This window comes from Heterocephalus glaber, unplaced genomic scaffold, assembly GCF_053883595.1.
Source record: "Heterocephalus glaber isolate CG9 unplaced genomic scaffold, H.glaber_assembly_v1.0 deba00001550, whole genome shotgun sequence".
Classification (NCBI taxonomy): domain Eukaryota; kingdom Metazoa; phylum Chordata; class Mammalia; order Rodentia; family Bathyergidae; genus Heterocephalus; species Heterocephalus glaber.
Genome location: NW_028258343.1, coordinates 18,382,008 through 18,398,299, shown reverse-complemented (window position 1 = coordinate 18,398,299; position 16,292 = coordinate 18,382,008). Strand labels below are relative to the sequence as shown.

The following is a 16,292-nucleotide window of genomic DNA, read 5'->3' as shown; positions in this document are numbered from 1 at the left end:
AATCAATATGACCTAACCCACTATACTTGTAATCTTATTGGTTGATCATAGATTTGCTCCACCTTGTGATTTCCCATTGGATCAGTATTACCTAAGTAGCTGTACCTGCCATCTTATTAGTTGGCTGTAGTTTTATCCCACCTCAAACCCGCCTCGCCTGGTGGTTTTGATCCATAAAACCCCTTGGGAAACAGGCTCCTGAGGCAACACACTTTTCAGTCCCCCTTCTATCTCTCTTAGACAGAAGCTGTCTTTCTTTCAATAAGTTTTTACCACTCTTAACCCCCACTGTTCCTAGAATTCACTCCTTGATATATCAGTAATATGTGTATTTATTTATTTTGGGGGGGTGGAGGGGAAACCAGATTAATTAGACAGAACATAAAACTAAAATAAAATAAAAAATTGATACACGAGAATTCACTGAAATAAATGATTTTTATTTGAAAGGACTATTAAGAAAATAAATAGGCAAGCCACACACTAGGAGAAAATATTTGCTCTATCATCTATCTATCTATCCATCTACCTACCTACCTATCTCTGACAAAGATTTTAATCTAGACAGTTTAAAGAATTTCTAAAAATTAAAAAAATAGTTGACAAACAATCCAATAAAAATGGCAAAAGATTTGGACATCTCACAATTACTATGTCCCATTGTACTCCAGGAACTATAACACCAACTACGTTCCAGGTACAGAGATGAAGAGATTACAATCTAGGTTGAAAAGAAAAAATAAGAGTAAATGCTAAAAGGTCATGTAGTCATGTTCAGCTTTACTTTCAAATTGCTGCCATAAACATGATTGTTAAAGGAAATTTCACATTTTTCTAGCAGCTATATAGCAGCAACTGAGATATTCTTTCCTGTGTGTGGTGGGCTAGGGGCAGAATACATATGCACAGCTGTGTGAACATTACGTTTCACAAATGGGACATTGGAAGTATTTAGGGAGATTATGTCTATGGGCAACTATAAAGAAGGGCTGCAGAAGTGAACATCTTGTAGATGGATTTGGAGTACTTTCTCTTTCTACAGCAATGTATGAGAAGAAGTGTAGTCTTCTCTACATTCTTGGTACTGTGTATTATTACAAACTTTTAAATTAAATTTTAACCATTCCATTGTTGGAAATCTCACTGAAGTGTTGTTTGCATTTTTTTAATGGCTAATGATGCTGAGAACTTTTTCATGTGGATATTAGACATGTACATTTAAAGTTGTACTTCTAAAGGAAATGCTTTAATCCAAGAGACTTATGTCAGCTGTAAGATTTTTGGTTTCTATGATTTTTCTTATGAGATCACAAAGGCCTTTCATAGCTCACCAAACACCGTGGAGCCAGTGTCCTGGTTAATAAAATAGGGGAAAAGCATTTCTGTTCTGATTAGACTGATAAAGTTGTGTGTATCCCAGGAATAGATGAACTATAACTGTTTCAATTCACCTTGCATCAAGATAAAGTAGATTTTTTTTCATTAAAATGTGGAAATACCTTGCTTTGGGATCTGTAACTAAAATTCAAAAACAATCAAATAGTTCAACTGGATTTCTACAAATGAAGAATAATACAAGAAGTTGAAAAGCTACACCAGAGAGTGATTTGGAAAAGAAAAAGCAATCTAATACTTTTGTGGTACCTTTCCAGTAACCACAAAATATAAACTTCAACATGACAAATTGTAATTAAATATCACCTAAGAAAATAACTACATTAATTATATTGACTTAGAAATCTCAAGTTAATTACAATAGCATCTTTCTACTATCTAAGAATCTTTCATATATGAAGTAGAGAGTTTTTCAAATATTGCCCATAGAGATTTGCAATATTTAATCATTTTTTTTCCTTGATGTATTTGCTGACATGGTTTGAAATTCTGGATTTGCATCTTTAAATATGTCCCTCATGAGTTTTAGTTTTCTGATTACAAGAGCTCATAGAATGCTAAATTAAATTAATAACAAATAATGACCTGGAATTTTGAGTCTCAAGAATAAAAATAAATAAATTTGGTATAAAAATCAATTACCCATCATAATAAAAATTTTTACAAAGTAGGATTATGATGAAACTTTCTTAACCTGACAAAGGCGTCTATAAAAATCCTGCAGTTAATATTTTACTTCATAGTTAATATTAAATACTTTTGCTTAATATCAAGAAATATGGAAGGATGCCCTTTCTGATCATGTTTATTGAATGCTGTGCTGCTGTCTTAACTAGTACAATAAAGAAAAGCAAGGAAATGACATACAAATTGAAAGGAAGAAGTAAAACTATTTTTACTAGCAGATTATATGATCACATATTAAGAAACCTTCCTGGAATTGAATCTGTAAAAGGACCGTAATGCCTGATCAGTGAATTTAGGCAGAGTACATGTTAATATTAATTGTCAAGTTGATTCTCTTAAGAGTCTCCGGTGAGATGAGTGGATCAGACAGGCCCTGTACGCATCAGTGGATTAATGCGCTGGTGTCCTAGTGGATGTGTTATCAGGAGTGGCTCTGTTGGAGGTGGGTTAGTGGGCATCGACTTCGGACAGTGTCTCTGCTGCTCTCCTGCTATGCTGTGTTGTGCTTCCTGGCTGCCGGAGCTTTGCTTTGTCATGCTCTTCTGCCTTGATGTTTCTGCCGGGGAGCCATGGACTGAAACTTCTGAAATCATGAGTCAAGATAAATCTGTCCACCTTTAAATTGAGGTGTTGGGTGTTTTGTTCTAGCAATGGGAAAGTTTATCAATTTGGTGCAAAATTTGGTGAATTTTGATATATATTGGTAGTTAGCGATTCAAAACAAAATTTGAAAAACAATACTATTTTGCAGCAACCAAAAAACCCTCAAGCACTTAAGAATGAGGCCAATGAAAAATGTGCAAGATGCTACATGGAAAATTACAATTACTAAGAAAAATTAAAGAGGACTTAAATTAACAGGTATGTGCTATGTTTGTGGGCTATAAAACTTATTGTTAAGATGGTCATTTTCTCCAAAATGATACATAGATTCAGCACACTTTTAAAAGAAATGATAAATTCTCAAACCTTGAGTAAATTGACAGATTCTAAATTTGAAATTCAAAGAATCTAGCGTAGCCAAAACAATCTTGAAAAAAAACTATGTGATTTCAGGATTCTTTATAAGGCCACAATAATCAGGTCACTGAGGCATTTATATATACAAAAATAGTTTAAATAAATCAATGAAGCATTATAGATTTCAATAATAGACTCACATATATGAATTCAGTTGCTTTTTCTAGTGCATAGCCAGGGAGAATTCACTGGGAAAAGAAAAGTCTTTTTAACAAATGGTAATGGAATAACTGTACATCAATTAGGAAAACGTGAATCCCAGCCCCCTACCTCACACCATAAATATGAATTAACTTGAGACAAATTACAGATTTACCTATGAAAGTTAGGACGATAAAATGTCTAGGATAAAGCACAAAAGAATTTTTCTTGTGAACTTGAGGTAGGCAAAGATTTCTTAGGACAAAAAAAGCACAGATTATGAAAAAAACCATAAAATAAATTTTGTTAAAATTAACAAAATGCTTTCCAAAATATACCATCAAAAAAAAAAATCCTGGAAAAATCCAAAATAGAAGTGATGAATGAACTGGAGGCTAGAAGGAAATAGTCACAATGCACACATCTGACAGAGGACTCACATCCAGACTATATTAAGGTTTCCTACAAATTGACAGTAAAAGAGAAATCACTAAAAAATAGACAAAAGACTTGGACAAGTGCTCCACAAAGAAGATGCAAGAATGACATAACAAGGGATCCAACATCATTAGTAATCAAGACTTTGGAACTTCAAACTGCATTGAGATACCACTGCATCTGCACAAAAACAGCTGAAGTCTGACATCTCCCAAAGTTAGTCAGGATGTGGAGCTAGTCGAATCAGTTCAATGCTATTGTGAAATTAGTGTCAATTTATGTTTGTGTTAAATTCTGTTCAAAACAATTAGATTTAAGTGATAAAATTGTTTCTGGAAAATGTTTGCTCATTCATGCGTTTATCCCACAATTAAGTATTTAGAGTTTACGGTGGGTGAAGTGGAGTTCAAGCCTCAGAGAAGCATGCAGACAGCTTCGCAAGCTGGAGACGTGTGGAGGCAGCCACCATGTAGCTAGGGGCAGTCTTGACTCCCAGAGACAGGAATCACCTCACAACCAATTTCAAGACGAATCTGACAGCTGATTGATTTTCTCAGCAAGTTTTAATTAAATCAATGGTACATTTTATAGTTGAGGAAATGCATTAAATGAATCGAGCTATTATATTCAGATCGGCCAGCTGTTCTGTCTGGAGGAAATTAATTTGTATCATGAAAAAAGAAGAAAAGAGGGAAGGCAGCAACCATGACCTCTTTCTGATTAAAGAAAAAAAGTCATAGATTTTACATTCTTAAATCGTGTATATATTCAGGGGTGATTTTTTTCTGGTTACTTTCACCCAGAGGATGAGAGCTGACCGTGCGCATGCGAAGGGTTGGAAGATGACTGGTGGAGGATTCACACAGGCCCTGGGGCCAGACAGGCCTTGGTCCCAGCCCTTTGCTTACCAGTTGGTTAAACACGGCTCATTGGTTCTCTTCCATGGGGCTCAGTTTCCTTCTGTGTACTGACTCAATTTAGTGGCGAGGTTTAATGAGGTTGCAGTTGGAAAGAAAGCCTGCAGGATGGTGCTGCACATACCTCGGGTGCTTACTGAACTGCCCGTCTTTTTATTCACTGCACATTTCCTTCTGATTATCATAGGGTCTTAGCCAGCACGGAGGAGCATGGGACACTTAACTGAGGCAGTCTGGTGACTACTTAGGGGGAAGGAGCTTGTCAGAGTCACCTCAGCTACTGAAATGGGGGACAAATTCCAAGGAAAAACTGTTGCCATCCGATTGAGACTTAAGGCTGATCGGTTAACAACTAAGAACTAGAAAATCTGCAAATTGTACCAGCATGTTGAACTAGTTTTACCAACGTGCTGTAAAAGAATGATATTTAATAGTTTAAACCAGGTTAGCAATTTTCAAAAGTAATATTATTCAAAAATAATAATAGTGAATGAGAAAATTTTCAGGTTTCTTAAGCTAGTGAAACCTATCTGTGGCCTCTTAAGATTTCTCATTTAGAAAAAAAAGTGCAGCTCCCTGCTAGATTTCATTTAATTTTCAGTCATCAAGAATTAGTATATTTTATAAATGGAAATGCCAGTACTAAAGACAGAATGCTATAAATAGAATGATGTCTTTTGTTTGCAAAGATTATTGATATACTAGAATGATGGGAAAATAATAATAAAAGTGAGCTATTTCGTGGCAAACTTTGGGGGTGAGGTGTTAGGACTGTAATCTGCAAGTTATCTGGTGGTAAATGAGGAAACCTCCTGTCCACTCATAGAGATGGTTCAAAGTTTAGGGTGAATATTGAGCTTCATGGGGAAATACACATGGTTCCAAAAAAACCGAATGATTTTTAAAGGATATATTACTTTTGGTTGGCTGATTACAGTACTGAGTATTGGATGTTAATTTTGATTGATTGATCAATGCCAGTATTGGGGATTGAACCCAAGAGTTTGCACATACTAAGCAAGAGCTCTACCAGTGAGCCATTTTTCCAGCTATCTTCTATCTAAATTGTCCAGGCTGCCCTTGAACTTGTGATCCTCCTGCTCCAGCCTCCCCAGTAGCTGGAACTATAAGAGCGGACCTCTACACCTGGCTAATTTTGTTTTTCGTGATTATAATTTAGGGCCCACTACACAATTTACTGTCTTGGCATTATCTGAACAGCAGAGAGAAAGTCACACACATTTGACCCCCTCAGTCCACTTCATCCAGGGATTATTTATTCTGCAGTGTTACACGCAGGCCTCACTGAACAATGCCATAAATATTCACCTGGAAACAGGCTGTACCAGCTTGTAGCATGAGTGACTTTGTTTTGTTTTGTTTTTTGGTACCGGGGATCGAACTCAGGACCTTGTGCTTGCAAGGCAGGAGGCAGCACCACTGAGCTAAATCCCAGCCCGCATGAGTGACTTTGGATTTGCATGCACATCTGGTTGTGTTCGCTTGGTTGTATTCTGGCTCCAAAGTGGCTCTTTGCTCATGCAAACAGATGGCTTTCTTTTTATTCCCCCGAGCTTATTCATCTGTACAATGATGAACCACCACACATCACTTAGCAACAAAGACATCCTGAGAAGCACATCAGTGTTGTTGTTGTGCATAGTGCCAGGTGCTGTGTACTTGCCCAGATTAAGATGGCCATGTTGTCACTAGGCTGTACAGTCCCACGACATCCCTGTCCTAGATGTGACCCCTCATTGACCTAAATGTTCCACACTGCATGAGTGCAGATGCCAGTCCACAGGGCTGTGGCGGGAAGCATAGAGGTAGGAGCCTCTCTTGAAATGCAAACTACATTCTTGATGTGATAGAGATATGAAAAGTCTGACATCCTGGTAAAATTTGCAGATTTTCTGGTTCTTAGTCCTCAACCAGTCAGCCTTTAATGCTGAAGGAGACTCCGTGAGGGGAAGAAGGGCAGTGAAGAGCGACACTGTGTGGCATCTGAGAAATGATACTGGGAAGCAGGAGCAGGGCCTGGGGAGCTTCTGGTGTGTCATTGATTCAACACAGCTCTCCCATATGCAAGACACTTGGCCAGATACTGAAGTGCAAGGGTGTGTAAGCCTCAGTCCTCCTCTTACGGTGCTTGTGACATACTGGGGAGACCGACAAGGATGATGTCATCAGTGCTATGCAAGCATCAGGGCAGAATGTGTTCTTCTTAATTAGGGTTAGGTGGCAAAGACAGGCTCATGATGCCTTGGGAGGAAGCAAGATTGTTTGGTAGAGACAGGGAGTCATTTCCGGGAGATGGAAGAGGATGTCAAGGGAATGAGTGTGTAGAGCTGTGTACGCAGGGTGGCAAAGTGGTCACCTGTTTGCAGTGATGGATGGGTGGTAAAAGTGACCAGCAGGCGAAGCCTGTGGTCACACAGCTAGTTCGACTGAGAGCCAGTGACTCTGTGTGTGTGTGTGTGTGTGTGTGTGTGTGTGCACGCATGCACTTGTGCATGCATGCTATTTTATAGCAAGAGAAAATTGAAGAAATAACCATTGAAAATGTCCCTCTGCCAACATTTCATTCAAAGGGTTTGGGAAGCACATCAAATAGGCAATGAGAAAAGTTTTTGAGGAAAATGTCCTTAATTTTGAATGTAATTGGAAAGTCATTTGAACAATGAAGAATGTCAATGCTCGCTACTGTGAGATGTGCCAGGAAAGGGAGGGATCAGAAGTCATTGCTGTTGACTTTTAAGGAGTTTGAATGAAGCTGAAGTAGAAATCTGATGCATTAAAAATTTGTTATATGGCTTTTCAATGCGTTTGATTTTATGTCCATAAATGGTCATAAAGACATATTTGTATTTTCTTTAATTTTTTCTTATGGCTATGATAGAGTGCCTTAAATCCTAAAGAGTGGGTGGTAGCCCTTTTTAATCTTTGCCTGCTGATAGGCAACATATCCTGCAGTTTAAAAAAAACAAAATCTGTAACTGTTCTGTGGCTTTATTTATTCAAATTTTCTTTTGTGTGTCCTAGTAAAGTTTTACAGAAAATGGATAAATTTTTACTTAATTATTTCCCTGAGGACTGGAGAAAATGAGGCTCCGTGTAGCTGCATTAGGTTCTGGGTTTCTCTTCCTTCTACCGCCAGTTTTGCTTTGCCTATATTACTTGTAATGGATTGAGATTTATTTTGCTGATGGGCAGAGTTGTAGTCCTTCTGGCCTAGTGAAAATGGGGCACATTGGACAGATTGGCAAGATAACTGCAAATAGAATCTACAGATAACAGTGCTGCATTCTTACTTGCCTCTCAATGCATTCATTATTTATTCGTTTTTAATCTCTTGTGCTTATTTATACCTTTCGTTATGGTCATTTATGAGATGCTAACAATTGTGCTATGTTTTAAAGATTGCACAGCTAGGAAGAAGAGAGAAGGGAGGAGCCATGGAGGGAGATACATCCTTCCAGGTCATGACCTCGGTGACTATCTCTTCTGACCTCCTACTGGCAAGTCAGTAAAGCACTCCCATTATGTAATCACCTTCCAAAAGCCCCACCTGTGAGCACATGAGGCCTCTGGAGGACGTTCAATCTAAACCACAACAGAGTCACTTAACCTTTTCATGCTTCAGAGTTGGGAATCAAATGAATCGATGTAAGTAAAACACAGTGCTTGGCAACGAGCATGTACTTGGGAAAGTACATATTTGTTTGTTTTGGTGTCTGATGTTAGGTGCCATCTTTCCAGGCAGCACAAGTGTTAGGATCCAAACCTCTCTTCTTCCTTTACATTGGGTGGTCACTCTCTGTTTGCTGTGCCTTTCTATCTTCCTGACAGTACAAGTTACTGATCATCTATATGGCAATTATTTACCTATAAAATCATCTTCTTGTGAACTCAGTGAGGCTTTGTATTGTTCAAATCAAGACCTAGTGCTCACTGATTCACAGCTTTATTAACGAAATCTTATAACAGCATTACAATCTAGAATGGACTACAGACTTTGGAATTTTCCATGGAAAATTTAAAAAACTCACATCATACTTAGCACTCTAGACTTGTTTAATCTCAAGTATTGGTAGGAGAATGGGTCTGGTGGCTGTTCCCTGTCTTTCTCAACTTTGCAAATCAACAAGGTTAGTTGGCTTTGCCTTCAGAAAGGTTGAACTGTACAGTACTGTAAACCAATTTTTTAAAAATTGGAAAATAAATATAATTTTCTAGTCATTATTGTGATGAAGATTTTAGATATTACCTCAAGTGAGAAGATACATAGTTTTCCCAGTTATTTTATGGAATGTACTGCCCAAAAATGTTTGAAACCCCCTGTATAAATTATTTTGAATTTTTGTGATGCCCAAAGCATAAGTCTATCCATTCGTCTGTCCACCCATCTATCGATCCAGCCGTATATTCATTTGCCCATCTATCTGTCCATCCATCCATCCATCCATCCAACCATATATTCATCTGTCCATCCATCCATCCATCCATCCATCCATCCATCCATTCATCCATCTGTCTGCCCCTCCATCCATTCACTCAGCCATCCATCTATCCATCCATCTGTCCATCCATTCATCTATCCATCCAACCATATATTCATCTGCCCATTCATCTGTCCATCCATCCATCCATCCATCCATCCATCCATCCGTCCATCCATCCATCCATCCATCCCCTCCTCTGGGGTACTTACATTTCCATTTGCATTAGCTGGCTAGATATTATGCCTTTGTTCACAGTTTGCCATCTTCTAATGGTATCTTTAGTCGATTGTAATTTCCTTTCTTGTCTTCTTCTTTTCAGATTCCTCTCTTAGAAAATAAACTTTCTGCAATGTAAATGAGATGTTAGGTTGGGAAAAAGATGAGTGAGTTGTTCAGTCTCCTGTATTTAATCCAGAGGCTGATGGTCTCTCTTCTAATTTATGTTTTTAACTTAACCATCTAATGGGTAATGGGAACAATTTTCTACTTTGTAAATGTGCTTGATTATTACACGTTGTGAAAGTTATATAGCATTTTACTTTATGAAAAGTTATTAGTATAACTTCTGATGGCCAGTCTAATCCAGAAAGATTTTTACATGTTTGTTCTTCAGATTTGTTTATCCTTTATTTTCACTACATTAAACAAAGCAGACCTGTTCTTCTTCCTTTCCATCCACATAAATCAGCTTTGTTATATCAAGATCATTTCCAAGATAGGCAAGGAATGAAGACAGAAATATGTAAGTTCTGCTACTTTAGCTTCTTTTCTTTTTTTTTTTTTTTGGTACCGGGGATTGAACTCCGGTCCTTGCACTTGCAAGGCAGGCAGCGGAACCACTGAGCTAAATCCCCAGCTTTTAGCTTCTTTTCTTGGAGTGTCACATTCTACCACTTCAGCACAGAGATATTGCAATCCTATTCCCTGGCCGGCATCACTCCCCAAAGTGAAACCTGGTAAAACCCAGGAGGCAGTGAAGGACCAAAGTAAAACATAAGCACAAAGGACATATGCTATTTAACAAAAGGACCTCTCCTAACAAGTAGCCCTTTCCTTATCCAGGTGAGGAGGAATAATAAAAGCCCCTTATCAGTCAACCTGATCTGGAGTGGAGAAGAATGAATGCAGTCTTTGAATCAGCTCAATAAGGCCGAGTAGGCTTGTTGGGAACATTTTAGGCATAGCTCACATTCTACTCTTAACCTTTCACAACGGAGTCACTGCCCTTCTGTCAATCGCTGCCATCTCTTTATTGACAAGCCTGATGTGTTATAAGTACAAGAATCTTCCAGATGCATGGCAGAGAAAGAAAAATAGATCTCTAACACTGGTATGGAGTTGTTGGTGGCAGGAACTTAGGGTCGGAAAGGAAAGAAACCATTATCAGGAAGAAATAAGGCTGAGAGCTACTTTTATCCTTGTCAGTATGTTCATTCTTGTAAGGAGCATACTTAATAAGGATGTTTCTCTTTCTCTGAGATAAATTTTAAATTGGTCTTCTTGAAGGTTAAGAGTTTGATATTTTTCTACCTTTCCCCATCTCTATATCTTGTTTTCAGCTAAATCTTCCCATTGAGTCCCACCTGAACCTGATCCTAATTCCAGAAACACAAAGCCTGGATTCTTTGAGTTCACTACATTTATTCTGTCTTTCCATGAGCTAAGGCTGTAAATCCCACAGTGAAACATGCATAAACACAAACTAGACGGGATTAGACCACACTATTTAGTTAATCTCAGTTTACAAAACCCCTTCGCTCTTTGTCTGAAAGGCTGCCACAGAAATTCAGCAAATGTAATTTACAAACCAAACGTGAGAACTTTCTGCACTATGGGTAGAGAGACGGAAAATAGCTGCTTCCTCTGACAGGGCCTCTCTCTTTGAGTAACCCTAGGGATATTTTCCTGGGCAAAGGATCTCTGGTTAATGCTTCAAATTACCACCATGAAGGAGAAGAGCACAACAGCTTTTCCTTCCAAACTTTTAACAGCAGGAGAGCCAAGAATTGACAAGCAGAGTAAAAAGTACCCAGGAAAGAGTCTCTCTTTGGCCTGCATGCTTCACGTGACTTTTGTGCCCCCATGGTTAGAATCTTTTGGGATCCAAAGACAATAGAACTGGTAGGACTGTAAGCAGAGTACTTTGAACTCTGGGAGGAGGAAAAAAGTCCAGTTCTCTATATACATTCACATGCCTAGATATCCACTAGGCAGTTGGTGTGCAGCTGGGAATAAAATAGCTGAGAGCAGAAGTTTCTGTAGCCACCTTGGACACACAGCCAAGAGTGGCTGAGGGACGAGCTCTTGTCATATGCACTGGCTGTCATCTCCTGGTTCGCAGGAAAGCCACTGTGGCAGAGGCATCCATGTGTACCTGTGGAGGGACAAGCGTTCCCTTTAGTTCTGGATTTAGAAGATGCTCTCGTTACTTTCCCCCTTGTGACACTCAGGCTTGGGCTCTGCAAACTACTCTTTAAATATCCCAAAGATCCTGTTTGTTCTGGTCAGAGGGAGACACTCACTCCGGTGGCCCCATGCTCTGTCCTCTTAACTTGGAATAACTTGATGCTTTCTCAGTCCAAATATGTTACTCATCCACGGCTCTAGAAGTTACTTTTCAAGTGCTAGGGCCATAAATTTAGTTGGTTACAGAACAAAACTTTATTTTAGTGAAAACAAGGACTATCATGGATATGTAAACTAAAGAGAAACTGAAATCACCCCAGGGCAGGGATGCTGGTGGCATTGGAGGCAGCTGGCTTAAATAGACAAGATAACCACATTGGGGACTGGTCTGTAGTTTCCATAACATCTCTCCCCTGATTGCTTAGATACTTCTCATCCAGGGAACAGTAGGTTTTTTTAACAAAATAAAATCTCAGAAGTTAAAAGAAAAAAACCACCATATTTTATAATCTCTAGCATTTATTATCTATTAAGAATTCACTAATGGACATTGTGTAGTGATAAAACATTACTCTTCAGTGTTTCAATGTCCATCCTACTGTAACATAGATTGATAAAGGCAAACTCATCATTAGCCTGTGCTGTCCTGATTTGTTTTGGACAAGGGGTAGTTCTCTACTGAGGCAGTGGTTTTTAAATAATGGTGTGAACATGTATTCTTGAAGCAGTTAGAGCAGGGAGTGTTTAGAGACTGTGAGGACTGTCTGCTAACATGATTTTGAATGCAAGCTCAAGCAATAATCCAAAGTGGACTGCCTGCCAATATCATGTTCCATAAGAAATCTTGGCATCTCTTACAAATGATATGTTTATTGATTCCATCTCCTTGGTAACCACTTGGTCCATGGACAAGTGCTTCTCTATATCTGGGACAGCTAGGACAGTATTTATCATAAAAATTTTGAATATTGGCCACTGATATTGAGTAATGAAGGTTATATTTGAAAGTTGCTTCTAGTAAGAAAAATCATCCTAACAGGAAAAATCTGATGTAGGTTGCATTCTAAGTACACTCTTTGGACAAACTGCTTTCTTTAGATAAAGCAAAGGTGTGAAAGTTGGCAGTTACAATGAAATCTTTCACTTGCATATTCTGAACTGTGTCTGTTCTTTCCTGCATTCCTCGTGAGGGCCCTCGCTTTCCAAGAACTGGACTGTATTTCTGCATGTGTCCTTCCCTGTGGACTGGTCCTGATCCTCTAAATTATATAACAGACCCAGGAAATTATCAGCTGAGCCCACTGTCTTGTTTTTGTGCAAATGATATTTCACAGAGCTATATACTTTTCTCTATCTCTCTCTTCAGGGATTTGGCCCTAATAATTTCTTTGCTTCCTTACCGTGGTTTATAATTAGTCCTTTTCTTTTTATTCCTATTCATCTCTTCTGCCCTTCTCTTGTAATTTTCCCTATAGCCTCTCTTTCCTTTTATTTATCTCCCTAAATTATATGTCTACAGCTTCATTACCTTCATTTCCTTTTATGTTTTCTACTCACATCAGGCTGTTACTCATTTTTTTTTTTTTAACTTTCCTAGCTAAAGTCCAATTCAGAGCACTTTCACGTTCTGCAGTGAATCGTATGGAATGCACTTGTGGAAATGTCCAGCCCATCCAACAGGTCTTGGTTCCGCTGTATTAACTTGCTAAGTATCCTGACAGCTCTTTGGTGCCTCCACCACTCCATTTGAAACCGGACAGGAACAGGCTTACTAGTTTACGCTTGTCTTTGTGTTCTCTAGAGTCAGGTGCAGAGAAGCTGCTGCATAGATGTTTGTTGAATGCTAGATAAATTAGCATTGTTCAACCATTTTGTCACACGAAGAAGTGAGCTAACTCAAACCCTTTGCTAGCCCTGGTCTCTAAGAGTATGTGGCCCGAAGTAGGTGCTTGATAAAAGTGTGTTGAATGCTAATAAAGGTCTGATTAACAAACTAGTAAAAGGCCTATGTCATACCCAAAGCCAGCTTCAATATATCTTTGCCAAGATGAGCATATTTTCTGTCTGTCTTAGGTGAAGACTCGTATCCTGGAAGAAGCTGGTTTCCTAGCAGAGTATTCAGGGCTTCACGAGCCAGGTAGAATTTCACTCAGTTTCTGAGGTTTGCATGTGCCTCACCCATAGTTTAAATCAACATTTTTCTGACTACCTATCTACATTCAGTTTTACTTTTTCCCCATGGCTAAGACCACAGAAAGCTTTGGCTTGCAGCAAGTGTACATTTCCATGGAAACCAAACCAAAAGCAATAAAAAAAAGAAGGCACTGAATGTAAAATATCTTTCGGTTGCCAAATTTCAGCACACTGCCAGATTCCTTTCGTTTAGTATTGATTTCTTTAACTTGATGTCAGCACATAGACCATTGCTTTTTAAATAAAAAAAACTTTAAAATTAAAGTATACCATGTTTGTTGATTTAAAACACATACTTACAGACATACACAAATATGTGGGTTGGGAAGAATAGCATTAGTTCTGAAGTTTGTGTTTCATTGTGATTTTTAAGGAAGCTTTGTTACTGGGTTGAGGGTGCTGTAAGTTTGAACTGTTCACTAGCAGATGAAGACATTATTTCTTTATAGAGCTAGGGTGACCTTTCCCATTTATGAAGTTTATGGAGGGTATGGTGGAATGTAGGCAGTGGGAAGTGACACATCACATCAACAGTTGTGCTTCAGGTTCCTGCCCAGTCTTCAAAGAGCATCTGGGTTTTTAAGAGATAAAACAGTAGGCCTGACAACTGGCTGCATGCAACCAAGTAACGGTGGTGGATAGCTCACCGGTAAGCAAGAAGCCGGCACGTGTTCTGTGTTGAGACCTGGGAGTCTACCTGTGCCCTGACCTCAGAACAGCCCTGTGCCTGGTTTCATGAGCCGCGGTTGCTGTCCTGACATCCCTTTCCACATTTTCACGTTGCAGTAAGCCTGACAAACTACCTCCCTGTGCTACATGAGGATTGTCATTCCTATCGTCTTCAAAGTTGGGACAGATGACTCGAACTTTCCATAACTGCTTTAACAATGTAGGAGACATTGAAAAAGGGTGAGAAGAAATACAAATAATGGTGCATCCTTCTGTCCAAAGCCCCCCAAATGTACCAGAAATCTGTTTTTATTATTTCAATCTATCCTCATCACCACTGGTTAAATACAACCCATGTCTTAGACTGAAGAGCAATTTAAGTTGTGATAAGTAAAAATCACCTCAAAACCAATGTGTATATCTCAGAAGCCTCGAGATATGTATTTCTGTTAACTCAGCACTCCATGTCTATTGAGGTGCTCACTGCAATATTATTTATGAGAGTAAAACACAGTGATCCTGACGTCCACCTGTATGTGCTTAAATAAACTCCTCTGTGTCATATCAAACATCCATTAAAGTGACATTGTAGGTATATACTATTGAATATTTAAAATATTATAATATACTTCATATAGTAAGGTCCATTAAAAATATATGTATAGATAAAAAGCTTACACAGCTGTCCAACACAGTGCAGTTATCTCTGGGTGGTAGAGTACTAGGTAATTCATTAGGCTATCAACATGTTCCAGGTTTTCTCACGTGCGTTTATAGCACTGTAATATTAGTTAATATACCCAAGCAAGCAAGCAAAAAGCAATCAGCCATAAGCTTGTTTCATTCTCAAGATTTCTCCATTATGGCTTTTACATTTTCCCCATTATAAACTCCAGGCATTGAAGAAACAATCACATTTTAAAGAACAAGCTTCAGTGGGATATTATTTTCTTCCCACTATCACGTTATCCCCGTTATTGGAAGCATCTTCATGTTCTCTTCCTAGCTTGTCAGCTGTAACTGACTGTTCCTTGGCTGCTCTGGGAGGCTCGTGTGGAACTGTGACAGGTACAGCACGGAGGTGTGAGGGACTTGGCAAAGCCCCGTGTGCATGCTGCAGCACCTGCCAGTGTGAGAAAAGGATTCCGGACCAGACTCTCCATCCGCAGTTGGTCTGCGATTCTCCCTCATAACCGCAGAGGACGCAAAGGTATTATACAAGCCTGCGCCTTGCAATCTTTTTGTTTCTCCCCCTCCTGACTATGCCGATGCCTGTTTACTTAGCTCCGGTCCCTGCTGGTACACAAATGACAAAGTTGAAGGCTTATAAAATCACCTCGCAGTCCTTATAGGTAGGCTTGCTTTCTCTTAGGCTTTGATTCCATAGGTCAATTTTAGCCTAATATGACAGCCTGGCAAGAGCCCAAAGTCGCCTTGAGGGTAAACCTCATTTCCTTTGGTGGTGACAGAGTTGAGTTACAGCTTTTTGTTTCTGTCCGAAATTTCTGCCCTTTCACCGTGGAGCAGTGCGTATGAACAAACGCACCAAGCCATGTAGCCTAGCTTCACTTGCAGCAATAACAGCACCTGCTGAGTCTGACTTTAGTTAGCAAGTCAAGCAAGGCCAGTGATTTAAATGTACTGACTTTTTAAAAGAGTCTCCATGATAAATGGATTTGTTATCCAAAGTGCATTTTGATTGTTATAAAATATTTATATCTAGGACCTTTTCCCTTTCTGTTGAGCCTATATAACCACTCCCTCCCTTTCATAAAGTACAGGCATCTGTGAAAGCTTGAATATGTATCACTTCTTAAATGAACAACAAAAACTCTCATTGTTGCAATCAACAATGAATATTCTAATGCTAAAATATTCTGACCCAAGTTTAAGTTTAAACAGATGCATTGGAAGTTTGAAATAA

The 16,292-nt window shown here is 38.9% G+C and overlaps 1 long non-coding RNA gene across 1 annotated transcript in view; it reads left to right on the top strand.

Annotated features, from left to right (window-relative positions):
• The window catches only part of LOC110349464 (uncharacterized), a 59,144-nt gene extending 43,885 nt beyond the window's left edge, over positions 1-15,259 (top strand). The window contains exons 3-5 of the long non-coding RNA XR_002395421.2: positions 2,834-2,943; positions 8,018-8,264; positions 13,580-15,259. This is a non-coding gene — a long non-coding RNA (uncharacterized LOC110349464). The remainder of the gene's footprint in view (positions 1-2,833; positions 2,944-8,017; positions 8,265-13,579) is intronic.
• The last annotated feature ends 1,033 nt before the right edge of the window (positions 15,260-16,292 follow it).